We start from the raw sequence: 12,492 nt of genomic DNA, 5'->3' as shown, positions 1-12,492 counted from the left end.
GTAAAGCCAGATTCAATCAGTGCTCCATGTCATCTAACACAATCCCTTAAGCACAGCTTAGATGGGATTATATTACTCCAGCAATGACAGACAAAAGCATCGTTTCTGGCACTATGAAAAGATTAGAGTCACAGATAAAAAATACTTTCCTTTTCCTTGGCTATGTTTTTCAAGATAACATTGATTTCACACATAATACATAAAATAACAAGTTTAACGTTATCTATTCTGGAAGACTATAAAGTTCATGGCTTCCTCACAAGACATTAAGTCAAAAAGATACATGTTTTTGCAGTGCTTGATTTTAAGATTCATATTTTTAATACATTTTCTTTTTTTATTTTGTTACACATTTTTTCTTTTATATAATATTTTATTTATTTACATTTCAAATGTTCTCCACGATCTCAGTTTCTACTCCACTCCCTATCCCATCCCCCTCCTCCTGCTTCTATGAGTGTGCTTCTTGCCTGTCCACTCCCTCCCTCCTGCCTCCCTGCCCTGGGATTTCTCTAACTGAGGCATCAAGCCTTCACCGGACCAAAGGCCTCTCCTCCTACTAATGCCTGACAAGGCCATCCTCTACTATATATGAAGCTTGGATCAATGGGTCCTCCATGTGTACTCTTAGGTTGGTAATTTAGTCCCTGGGAATTCTGAGGCGGGAGTGGGTCTGCTTGTTTAATATTGTTGTTCTTCCTATGTGGTTGCAAACTCCTTCGGTTACTTCAGTCTTTTCTCTACCTCCACCATTGTTGATTCCCTGTTCAGTCCTACGGTTAGGTGCAAGCATCCACATCTGTATCTGTATGGCTCTGGTAGAGCCTCTCAGGAGACAGCTATATCAGGGTCTTGTGACCATGTACTTCGTGGCATTCACAATATTGTCTGGGTTTGGTGACTGAATATGGAATGGGTCCGTAGGTGGTACAGTTTCTGGGTGGCCTTTCCTTCAGACTCTGCTCCACAATTTGTCTTCTTATTTCTTCCTGTGAGTACTTTGTTCCTCCTTCTAAGAAGGACTGAAGCATCCACACTTTGGTCTTCCTTTTTGTTCTTCATGTGGTCTGTGAACTATAACTTGAGTAGTCCCAGGTTTGGGGATGATAACCACATAACAGTGTATATGTACCATGTGTGTACTTTTATGATTGTATTACATCACTCAGTATGGTATTTTCTAGTTCCATCCATGTGCCTAGGAATTTCATGAAGTCATTGTTTTTAGTAGCTGAGTAGTACTCCACTAGTAACTGCACAACATTTTTGTATCAATTTTTCTGTTGATTGACACCTGAATTTTTTCTGGCTTCTAGCTACAATAAATAAGGCTGCTATGAACATGGTAAAACATGTATCCTTGTTATATGTTGAAGCATACCTTGGGTATATGCCAGGAGTGGTATATCTGTGTCCTCAGGTAGCTCTATGTTCAATTTTCTGAGTAATCTCCAGATTGATTTTTCAAGTGGTTGGACCAGCTTGCAATCCTACCTACAATGGAGAAGTATTCCTTTCTCCACATTCTCACCAGCATCTGCTTTCACCAGAGTTTTAATTTTAGCCATTCTGATTGCTGTGAGGTGAAATCTCAGGAGTTTTTTAATTTGAATTTACCTATGACTAGGGATGAACATTTCTTTAGGTGCTTCTCAGCCATTTGATATTCTTTAGTTGAGAATTCTTTGTTTAGCTCCATACCCTACTTTTAAAAGGGTTATTTTATTACCTGGAGTCTGACTTCTTGATTTATTTTTATATGTTGGATATTAGCCCTCTATCAGATGTGAGAATAGTAAAGATCATATCTTAAACTGTTGGTTGCTAGTTTACCCTTTGATGATGTCCTTTGACTTACAGAAGCTTTGCAAATTTATCAGGTCCCATTTAGCTATGCTTGATCTTTGAGCATAAGCCATTGGTGTTCTGTTCAGGAAAACTATCACTGTGCCTATGTGTTCTAAGCTCTTTCCCACTTTCTCTTCTATTAGTTTCAGTGTACCTGGTTTTATGTGGAAATCATTGATCCACTTGAACTAGATCTTTGTACAAGGAGATAACAATGGGTTGATTTGGATTCTTCTACATGCTGAGTGCCAGTTGAACCAACACCATTTGTTGAAGAGGCCTTCCTTTTTTCATTGAATGTTTTTAGTACCTTTGTCAAAGATCAGGTGAACATAGGTGTGTGGGTTTATTTCTTGTTCTTCAATTTGGTTCCACTGATCTACCTGCCTTTCTCTGTACCAATAATATGTGGTTTTTATCACAAGTGACCTCTAATACTACTTGAAGTGAGGGATGTTGCTTCCCCAGGAAGTTCTTTTATTGTTGAGAATAGTTTTTTACACTCCTGGGTTTTGATGTTATTCCAAATGAATTTGTAAATTGCTCTTTCTAATTTTATGAAGGATTGAGTTGGAATTTTGATGGAGATTGCATTGAATCTGTAGATTGCCTTTGGTAAGATGGCCATTTTTACAATGTTGATCCTTTCAATGCATGAGCATGGGAGATCTTTCCATCTTCTGAGATCTTCAATTTTCTTCTTCAGAGATTTGAAGTTCTTTTCATACAGATTCTTCATTTTTTTAGGGTTACCAGAAGGTATTTTTGTTTAGGGTTACCAAAAGGTATTTTATAGTCTTTGTGACTATTGTGAAGGTTGTGATTCTCTAGTTTTTTTTCTCAGCTTGTTGAGTGGAGGAGGGCTTCTGATTTGATAGAGTTTATTTTATATCCAGCTACTTTGCTAAAGGTGTTTATCAGGTTTAAGAGTTTTCTGGTGAAATGGTTTGGGTTACTTAAGTATACTATTATATCATCTGAAATTGTGATTTCTTCCTTTCCAATTTGTATCCCTTTGATTTTTTTTTTTTTTTTTTTTTTTGCTATCTAATGGCTCTGTCTAGGACTTCCAGTGCTATGTAAAATAAGTATGTATACAGTGGGAAGCTTTGTATAGTCTCTGATTTAAATGGGATTGTTTCAAGTATCTCACCATTATTTTAATGTTGGCTCCTGGCTTACTATATATTTCTTTTACTATATTTAGGTATGAGCCTGAATTCCTGAACTCTCCAAGAATTTTAACATGAAGGGATGTTGAATTTTGTCAAATTAAATGAACATGTGTTTTTTTTTCCTTTGAGTTTGTTTGTACAGTAGATTATGTTGATTTATTTACATATATTTAACCATATCTGCATCCTTAGAATGAAGCTTACTTGGTCATTGTGAATGACCATTTTGATGTGTTCTTGGATTCAGTTTGTAAGAAATTTTTTGAATATTTTTGCATCAATGTTTATGAGAGATATTGGTCTGAAATTCTCTTTCTTTGTAGGGTCTTTGTGTGGTTTAGGTGTGAGCATAATTGTGGCTTTGAAGGATTAGTTGGGTAGGGTTTCTTCTGTTTCTATTTTGTGGAATAGTTTGGAGAGTATTGGTATTAGGTCTTCTATGAATGTGTGATAGCATTCTGCACTGAATCCTTCTGGTCCTGGGATTTTTTTGGTTGGGAGGCTTTTGATGACTGCTTCTATTTCTTTAGGCATTATGGGACTGTTTAGATGGTTTATCTGATCCTGATTTAACTTTGGTACCTGGTATCTGTCTAGAAAGTTGTCCATTTCTTTTAGATTTTTAGTTTTATTTAGTATCAAATTTTGTAGTAGGATCTGATGATGGTATCATTTATAGTTTATATATCCTTTCAATTTATTCAGTAACAAAATAACAGATGTCTCTGCAATGCAAGAGGAAGCAAAGGCTCCTTTATCTTGATTAGGCATAGCAAGATCTATAAGAACAAACAACATAATAAAAATTGTTGGTTTGAAACTGTACTCTGTGTCTTCACATGAAAGAAAAGTCCCCATAGTCAGCTTTGTTGAAATTAGTTGTGTATTTTTGGGTTAGCACTACTTAGAAAACAATAAAAATATTATAATAAATAAAAGATGGATTAATATTAAATGAAGCCAGCATAAAATATTATATGTAATTAATACTTCTAATATTTCAACACACATATACCATGAGTATTTGTAAAATGAGGTGGTAAATATTTATTTAGTCATAGAACCACTTATTTTTTGTTTATTTACTCAATATAGGTTTACTGTATTTATTATAAGTTGGGAACTTCTATGATAAAGTTGATTTTTGAAACCTTAGTACACACACACACAAACATATATATGTACAAAATTAGACTCCAAAATGAAGCTTATAATTTATTTTAAACTAGAATTTCTTAAACTAGTATATAGGCCTAAGTTACTGATTACCAGTCACAGTGTTAAGTTCTACTGCAGGTCTTCTCTGGGTTTCTAACCCATGAGAAACTAAACCTACTTCATCTTTCAACTGGTCTCTATCTAGGACAAAAAGGGACTAAGAACTTGGCCTACAGCTGAAGTCAAGTTTCTTCCAATAACCAAGATGGACCCTAAGACTTGTCCTTGACCCATACCACCTGTTGACTTACAAAGGTTATTTTATTAATAATAAAGGCTATTTTTGTAATAATAACGTCCACCAGCGAGGAAAGACAACCACCACCAGAGGATTCTTCTCAGATCACGCTTTATTGTGGGAGCCTCTTGATTGAAGAGGAGAGCAGGAAGCGAGGGGCCCGAACTACCCTAGCTGTCTGCTTATATAGGGAGAAGCGCATACGGGGATTGCTGTGATTGGTTGTCACCAGTCTGCCAACACCAGAGGCCTCGGGATTGGCTAGAGATAGGTTATGTACTGCACATGCGCAGGGTGCAGCGCCTTAGCTGACAAAAGCATTACTATATATGGAGTTGTTTACCTCAAACCATGAGGGAGCCAGTGCCATCTTGTAATGGCATCCGCATTCGGCTCCCCACAGCTTGCCAGACTGTAGACCCCATCACTTACTCCCATTCCCTACAAAACCTTGTCCTGCTTAGGGTTGCGGGCTGTGCTGCCTTCCTCTTCTGCTATGTTACAGTTGGGTGGTTTGAGGAAAGCCCAATCCTGAGTTGTAATAAAGAGACCCTAATACTATTTAGATCAGAAATGGCTCCTTGGTGGTCTTTTGGGGTTCAAAATTGCTTCCTGGAAAGGACCTTTAGGTTTGATAAAGGTTCATTAGGTTGAAAGTATTTCTAAAATTACAAATTAGAGAAATTTAGCAAAGTCTAAAATTCAAAAATGACTACTAAAATGATAGAGAAATTAAATAAAAGTTTGTGTTACATGTATTTGTCTATTCTGAATGTAAAAGTTGATGTTTTCTTTAGCTTTTTACTTTGACAATATTGCTCAAATACTACAAACTAAATAAATTATTTAAAGAGTTGAGGCAGAAAGGTTAATCTAAGGTGACATATATACTATTTGTGGAAGAAAAAGCATATTATGAATAATCTTTAGGATGTATTACAGTAGTCACTTTAACATGTTTCATTGTGTGCTATAACAATATCTGCATCTTGAAATAATTCGTTATTTTATCAAAATGCTTTTGTTATATAATACATTTTCTTTGAAAGTGTCTGAGCTCCTTACTGCCATGACTTAATCAGGTTGGTTTTTCTCAGTCAATCAGCTGGTATGCAGTATAATCCAGTGGAAGACTAAATATGAACTCTAATTAGTATCTGTATGTGTTATGCATTCCTTGGCTTGATTATGTGTTTTGTATATGTCTCACGAACATCTGGAGGCTTAAAACCCCTGTCAAAATGTGGAGGGTGTCCTCAGATGTACCTGAAAATGGACTCAATATAGCTTGAGTTTCTTTCAAATGCCAAAGATGAAAACTGCAAGAAGATTATGCAATCACCGTTGTTAAATACCATATACATGCTGTATGTTACCCTTTTAAGAAGGTTTCCTCCAGTAAGCTTAAGACATTTTTAATAAAATACATTAATATAAAAGAGACATGAAACTGGAATCTATAGAGGAGAGCCTTGCCACAATAATGTAACCAGAACAATGTAGACTAAAGTCTTGCTCTTTATAAGATAGTGATAAAAGAATTCACAACTTATCAAAGAATTAAGCCATCTAAATGCTTTAGGGATTTTTATTGTCACAAGTAGATTCAGTTTTCATGTAACTTTCTTTCTGTAAATTGTATTCTCTGAACTTCTGAAATTTACTGTGATTACTGCTAAGAAAGAAGAACTAGATCATTTTACTTCAACGTTTCAATATATGTAAGATAAAAACAGTAGAAAATATATACAAAACAGTAAGAAATCAATTAAATATTCATTTCATAAGAGAATAGAATACCAGGTTTCAAGGAGATGAGTTTTGAAATCACAAGTAGCTCTCTTGGCCTCTCTTGCCTCCTGGCTCTCTTGCTCTCCCAACCCTACCCCTCCTATTCCCCTTCCCTTCCCCCTCTCTCCCCATGCTCCTGGACGGCCTCTACTCCTCTATTCCTCTCTCTCTCTCTCTCTCTCTCTCTCTCTCTCTCTCTCTCTCTCTCTCTCTCTCTCTCTCTCTGCCTCTACCACCCTCTTAACTCTTCCATAACCTGAATAAACTCTATTCTGTACTATACTGTCCTGTGGCTGGTCCCTCAGGGAAGGGATTCCCAACATGGGTCCCTCAGAGGCATGTCCCTTGCCCTCAGGCCTTGCCACACCTCCATGGGCCATATGTCCCCCACTCTCTTCATCCTTCCCCTAACATTGGTGCCGAAACCTGGGATAAAACCCGGGAGGTCATCTTTTCACAACATTGGTGCCCCTGTGACTTTTCCTTTCAGTGACTTTTCCTTTCATTGTTGCCCCGTCATCTTTTCCTTACATTGGTGCCCCGTGTGAGGACATTAGATTTCCTCAGGACCAGATAATCTCTTTCCTTTCATTCTATGTGACTTTTAACAACCTTGGATTGGTGCCTCAAGACTCAAGAAAATGCAGGTTCAAATCCCGACGCTCACTAGCCCAAGACCTGGTAAGCTCCCTCCCCACACTGGTCAGAGTAAGCATCCAAGCAGTCCCAGGGAAGTGTTCCTGAGCTACCCCTGAGGACAGATGCTTTTACTGACCCTCATTCTAGGACTTTTGCCCTTGGGACCCCCCCACCTCTTTTTACTAGACCCAGGCCGGGCCTGGATCTCATTCTGGAGCACTGCCTCTGAGGAGCACTGCCTCTGCTTTAACCCCATTGCTGACTCACCCATGGGCACCTCCGTGGAGCACAGCCTCCAAGTTTAGTGTCCCCATGGCAGCTATCCTTACCCTAACCCATGGGCTTATCTTTGCTGCCTTTGTCCCTATTTCCTGGGATGCTTTGGTTTAATTTACAGTAAACAGAAACCAATAAACTGCACTCCCTCCCTAGCTATCTGTTCTGTGTGAAGAGCGGATCTGGCCCTGCCCCTAGCCTCCATTTCAGACTTCAGACTGTTTGCTAGACCTAGCTGTTCTCATCCCACTCGTGCTTTCTCCATCCCCCCAGATCCCCCCCACCCATCTGTCCCAGACTCGTTCTGTCCCCCAAGAGCCAATGGGGTAGGCATGGGCAGGCATTTGGTCTGGAAGACCTCGCCTGCAGGAGCCAAGGGCTGGCCGAGTGCCCCAGGCTCTAGCTACTCCCAGGGCTGGTGGGGTTGGTGGCAATTGGGTTTCTGCAGGGACACTGGCCCTGCTGGCAGTCCCTAGGAAAATCATGAAAGCAGGCCTCCTAATAAGCAGCCCCCTGCCTAGCAAATCACATGTGGTCCCCTGCCATGGGGGAAGCACAGGTACTGCCCCGCCCACCAAGGGGTGGGGTGGTGTGCCCCCTGGCTAGAACCCCTAGTCTTGCCCTGCTGCCACAGAACCAAACCCCATCCCTGTATGTGAGTGCCTCCCGTGCCCCAATTACACTTTCTCACCTGTGTGCAATAGTGCCTGTCTCAAACATGTTTTATTTCCCTTTATTATTCTCAATCTTATTCTGCCTGCTAGATTAAAGTTTTATTTATTCTAAGCCAGATTTCTGACTGCATTGACAGCTAAGGTAACTGCAGCTTAACAACTAAAACAGATTTCTATTTTCTAACAAGTAGCTCAGATATATGGTTACTTTCTTATGTAAGCTCAGGTTCCATTAATGCTTCATGTTTCCTCTTGATAAACTTCCTTTGCCACTACATATAATTCTTGCTCTTTCGGCTCCATAAAGGCTCATCTTAAAAATGTTTATGTTGTTAACTCATGTTGTTATCTCTTTTATAAACTTATAAGCTACAAGAAACCCAATCAGATCTACCTCCAATGGACCAAATAAGACTCCACCCAGATAAGTACCTCTGCCTAAAGCTCACTACCTATTCTAAAGGGTGGGATTTCAAATGTGGGTTTCAAATGTACATCTAAGAATTTTTCTTTCTTTTCATGACTATAACTCTCGCCACTTAGGCCACTGAGATAGTTAAGCCAAACGCCATAGTGTTTCACTTTTCCTGATACCAGATCATGGCTAAGGTTCCCGCACAAACATAGGCAAATTGGTAGAGATGATCACTCCAGTTGGCAGAGAGAATCCTCAATTTCCCAAACAAGGCCTGGCCAGCCTTTGCGGGCAAAGAGGGTTAATTCTCTATTGCCACAGTTTTGAGACAGACACTGACCATTGAGAAGGTCCCGTCGGGAGTGCCCTTCACTTTATCCCTTCCCTCAGGGCTCTAGCAGCCAGTTCACTCAGCCAAAGACCAGGCCTGGCAAGGGCACTCTGCCAGATCTGGGATCTGACGAAGCCACCAAGAGTCCAAGTGACGACTCGCAACCCCTGCGCATAGGCAAAACTTTCCTACCGAGTTTTATCCACTGGGACGCTGGTTTGAGATTGCTTGGTAGCCCCTCCTCGTACCTTACCAATGGACAACTCAATGTCTCAAAACATGTCACTAGGCTCCCCACTGGGATGTCTCCTGGAAAATTCCAAATCTCTAACACTGACACCTCAGCTAAAGACATCTAAATTGACACACCTCTACAACAATATTTGGACTCAGTATCCACTAGATAATGACTCAAAATGGCATCCTAGACTCATTAATTTTATGAGACCTTCACTCATACTGCCAACAATCTGGTAAATGGAAAGAGGTTCCCTATGTACAGGCATTTATCTATCTCCACTCTAATCCCTCTCTGTGTCCTTCTTGTGACCCCACCCACCTCCTTTTAGCAATGAGGCAATAAGGCAGATGACACCACAGCTCTCGATCCAGCCAATGAGCCATCCTCTCTCTACCTCACAATTCATACCTCTACCTCAGCTTCTACTCATGCTACTCTAAGCTTTTCAAAACTCTCCCCTCCACGGCCAGACTCACATGTGGACAAGGGCATGCCACCTAGCCTCAAGCACCACTGCTGATGCCCCTTACCTCCCTATCTTGTCCTCTTCTGCACCGCAATCTTAGAGTCTGAAGTTCCATGCTTTACTATGAGTCTCACTAATAATTTACTTCCTGAGGAAAACCAGCAAGTTTGGGAGCAGAAAGAATGCATGTAGATGAGATCCATCAAACAGATAGACACTAACTTAGACCCTAAAATGGTAAACAACTTCTAATAACCTATTTCTTTTCCCAAAGCTACCCCGACATAAGAGACTAGCTTAAAGACTAGAGAGGGGGCCCCTAACTCCACAGGCAGAAATCTTGGTGCTGGACTTTAAAGTGTATCATGGGAAAAGTAAAAAGGCTCACAAACAAATACAATATGCCAGAAAAGGCTTCCAGACCAGCCCCAGCCACTGCTACACCACTGGGCCCCTGCTACAGATGTGGTCAATAGGTCATTGGGCAAAAGCTTGCTCCAGCCCTCACAAGCCAAGGGGCCATGTCCTAAGTATGATCCAGAGGAACATTGGACTGTTGATTGCCCTGTGTCATGCAGGACAGAGGGACATCATGCCCAAATAATCCTCCAGCCTTCTAGGCTTGGCTATGGACAACTGAAGAGGCCCAGGCTCCCTTGACCTGACCACTGCCATCAGGAACAGGGAGCCACAGGTAGCTATCATGGTATGTGGGCAGCCCATCTCCTTCCTCTTGAACACTGGGGCCACTTACTCAGTCCTGATGGAGTTTTGGGGACCTACTTCTCCCTCCCATTTTCCTATTGTCAGGTAAGAGGACACCTTACCTTCCTCACCAGATTCCAGCACTTACATTTTTAGGGGTGTACCTTTCAGTCATTCCTTTTTGGTAGTGCCAACATGTCCTGTCCCCTTATTGGGAAAGAGATCTTCTAGCTAAGTTGGGAGCCTCTATTTCCTTTGCTCCTCCCCCCATTTGCCTGAACCCAAGGTCACTAGCAACCCCTCTGCTTCTTCTAGCCAGTCAACTAACTAACACAAACATGTTTCCTTTACCAGCTTCTCAGGGTCCCCAGTAAGTACTATCAACATTCAGCTGCCCTGATTCTGACATTGCCATGAGTCCACACTTTTCCCCTATCTCTCTTCATGGCATGACAAACTGTTTTAAGACAACTGAGACATATACTGCAAAAACTTGCTCCAAACCTTATCAATCTTCTGTCTACTTCAACGACAGACAAAAAATTTCTATCCAAACTATTAATTAGTTCTTGTTACAGGATTACCAGCCACGGCCCATAGAGGAGCCTGATGTGAACATTTGCCAGGTGCATCCCAATGGTGAAAGCCAGCTGCACCCCCTTAGGACACCCCATGACAGCAGGAAGTAGCCAATGAGACTCGATGCCCCTATTCCCCTTTCACCATCGGCCTTTCCCTCCCCTTTTTTCTCCTTTTTATGATAAGAAAAGGGGAGGAATGGCAGCATTAGGACTGCTCCTGAAAAATCTTTCTTTCTTTCAAATCAAATATACTTAATCTCTACCTATAATGTATACATATATGTGTTCCAGCATCTTGTGAAGTCCATGCACTTATTAATCTAGAATAGATCCAGAGAAGCAACCTACAGATGCTTCAGCCTTCTCTCGCTGACGCAGACACTTCTACTGGACCTGTTTCTTCTGACCTATCCTCAGATGGTTCCACAGACCCTGGACAACAAGGGAACAGCCAACTCTAAGACTGGACAAACATCTCTACCCCCACTTTTCTGGACTTTCTAGAAACATCACCCCAAACAAGCATGAACCAGTCAAGAGATCGCAATGACCCTATTCCTGGTCCACCATCACCTCTAATTTTTCTTTTTTAATAAAACCAAAACGGGGGAATGTTGGGATTCTGTAAACCTTACCCCTCAATTACCTGGCAGTAGCCAGGTATGCTCCGCCCCAGTGACCTAACACTTATAAAAGGGGCTGCTCGCCCCCTCCTCTCTTTCTTGGCCTCTCTTGCCTCCTGGCTCTCTTGCACTCCCAACCCTACCCCTCCTATTCCCATTTCCTTCCCCCCTCTCTCCATGTGCTCATGGCCGGCCTCTACTCCTCTATTCCTCTCTCTGTCTCTCTCTGTCTCTCTGTCTCTCTGTCTCTCTGTCTCTCTCTACCTCTACCACCCTCTTAACTCTCCCATGACCTGAATAAACTCTATTCTGTACTAAAAAAAAAAAAAAAAAAAAAAAGAAAGAAAGAAATCACAGGTAATTAAAGTCACTTCTTAAAATAGAGTCAGCTAATTTTGGCTTAGATTTTTCAACCTGTTGGCTCAGGAAGTGTTCTAAATTGAAGAGTAAATTTTAATTGCTGTGACTGCAGCAATGGCCAACCAGTAACTGACCCAAGTTGAGATCCATTCATGGGCAAGCACCAATCCCTGACACTATTAATGATACTCTATCATGCTTGCAGACAGGAACATTTTGTCCTCTGAGATGTTCCACACAGCAGCTAGCTAAGACAGATGCAAACACCCAGGGCCAAACAGTAGATGCATCTTAGGGGCTCTTAAGAAAGATTAGGATGAATGATTGAGGGCCAAGGAGGCAATAGGAAATCCACCGGAAGACCAACAGAATCAATTAACCTGGATTCTTGGGGTCACAGAAACTAAACTACCAGGCAAAGAACATACACGGCCTGAACCTCCCTGACTGTCTGACATCAGTGAGAGGATGTGCCTAGCCTTTCAAAAACCTAATGTGCCAGGATTGGGGGAAAGGTTTTGGAGGACACCACTCAATAGAGAAAAGGAGGGAGGACTGGGAAAAGGACTGTGGGCAGGAGTGCCCAGGAGGGGAACAATGAGCAGAATATAAAGTGAAAAGTGATAAAGAAACAAACAGATATGTAAAAACAAAATTTAACTACTGAAAAGCCTCTCTTACACAATTATCTCTTTTGTCTCCTTTTTTTGTGTCCTGCTTTTCTTTCCTTTCCCTCCGGTCTCCTTCTCAGAGACAATTATCCTTGCAAGGCTTGTAGTCATGTTTGTGTAATGAGGTGGTTGCACACTAAGACTATAATGTTTCACAAATAAACATGCTGTAATTACATGCAGCACATTTCCCATTGCCCGATGATGGGGAATTTACTGACTTACAGTCCCTTCCTGGTA

Source organism: Micromys minutus (assembly GCF_963924665.1).
Source record: "Micromys minutus genome assembly, chromosome: 7".
NCBI lineage: Eukaryota > Metazoa > Chordata > Mammalia > Rodentia > Muridae > Micromys > Micromys minutus.
Note: the sequence above shows the minus strand (reverse complement) of the source record.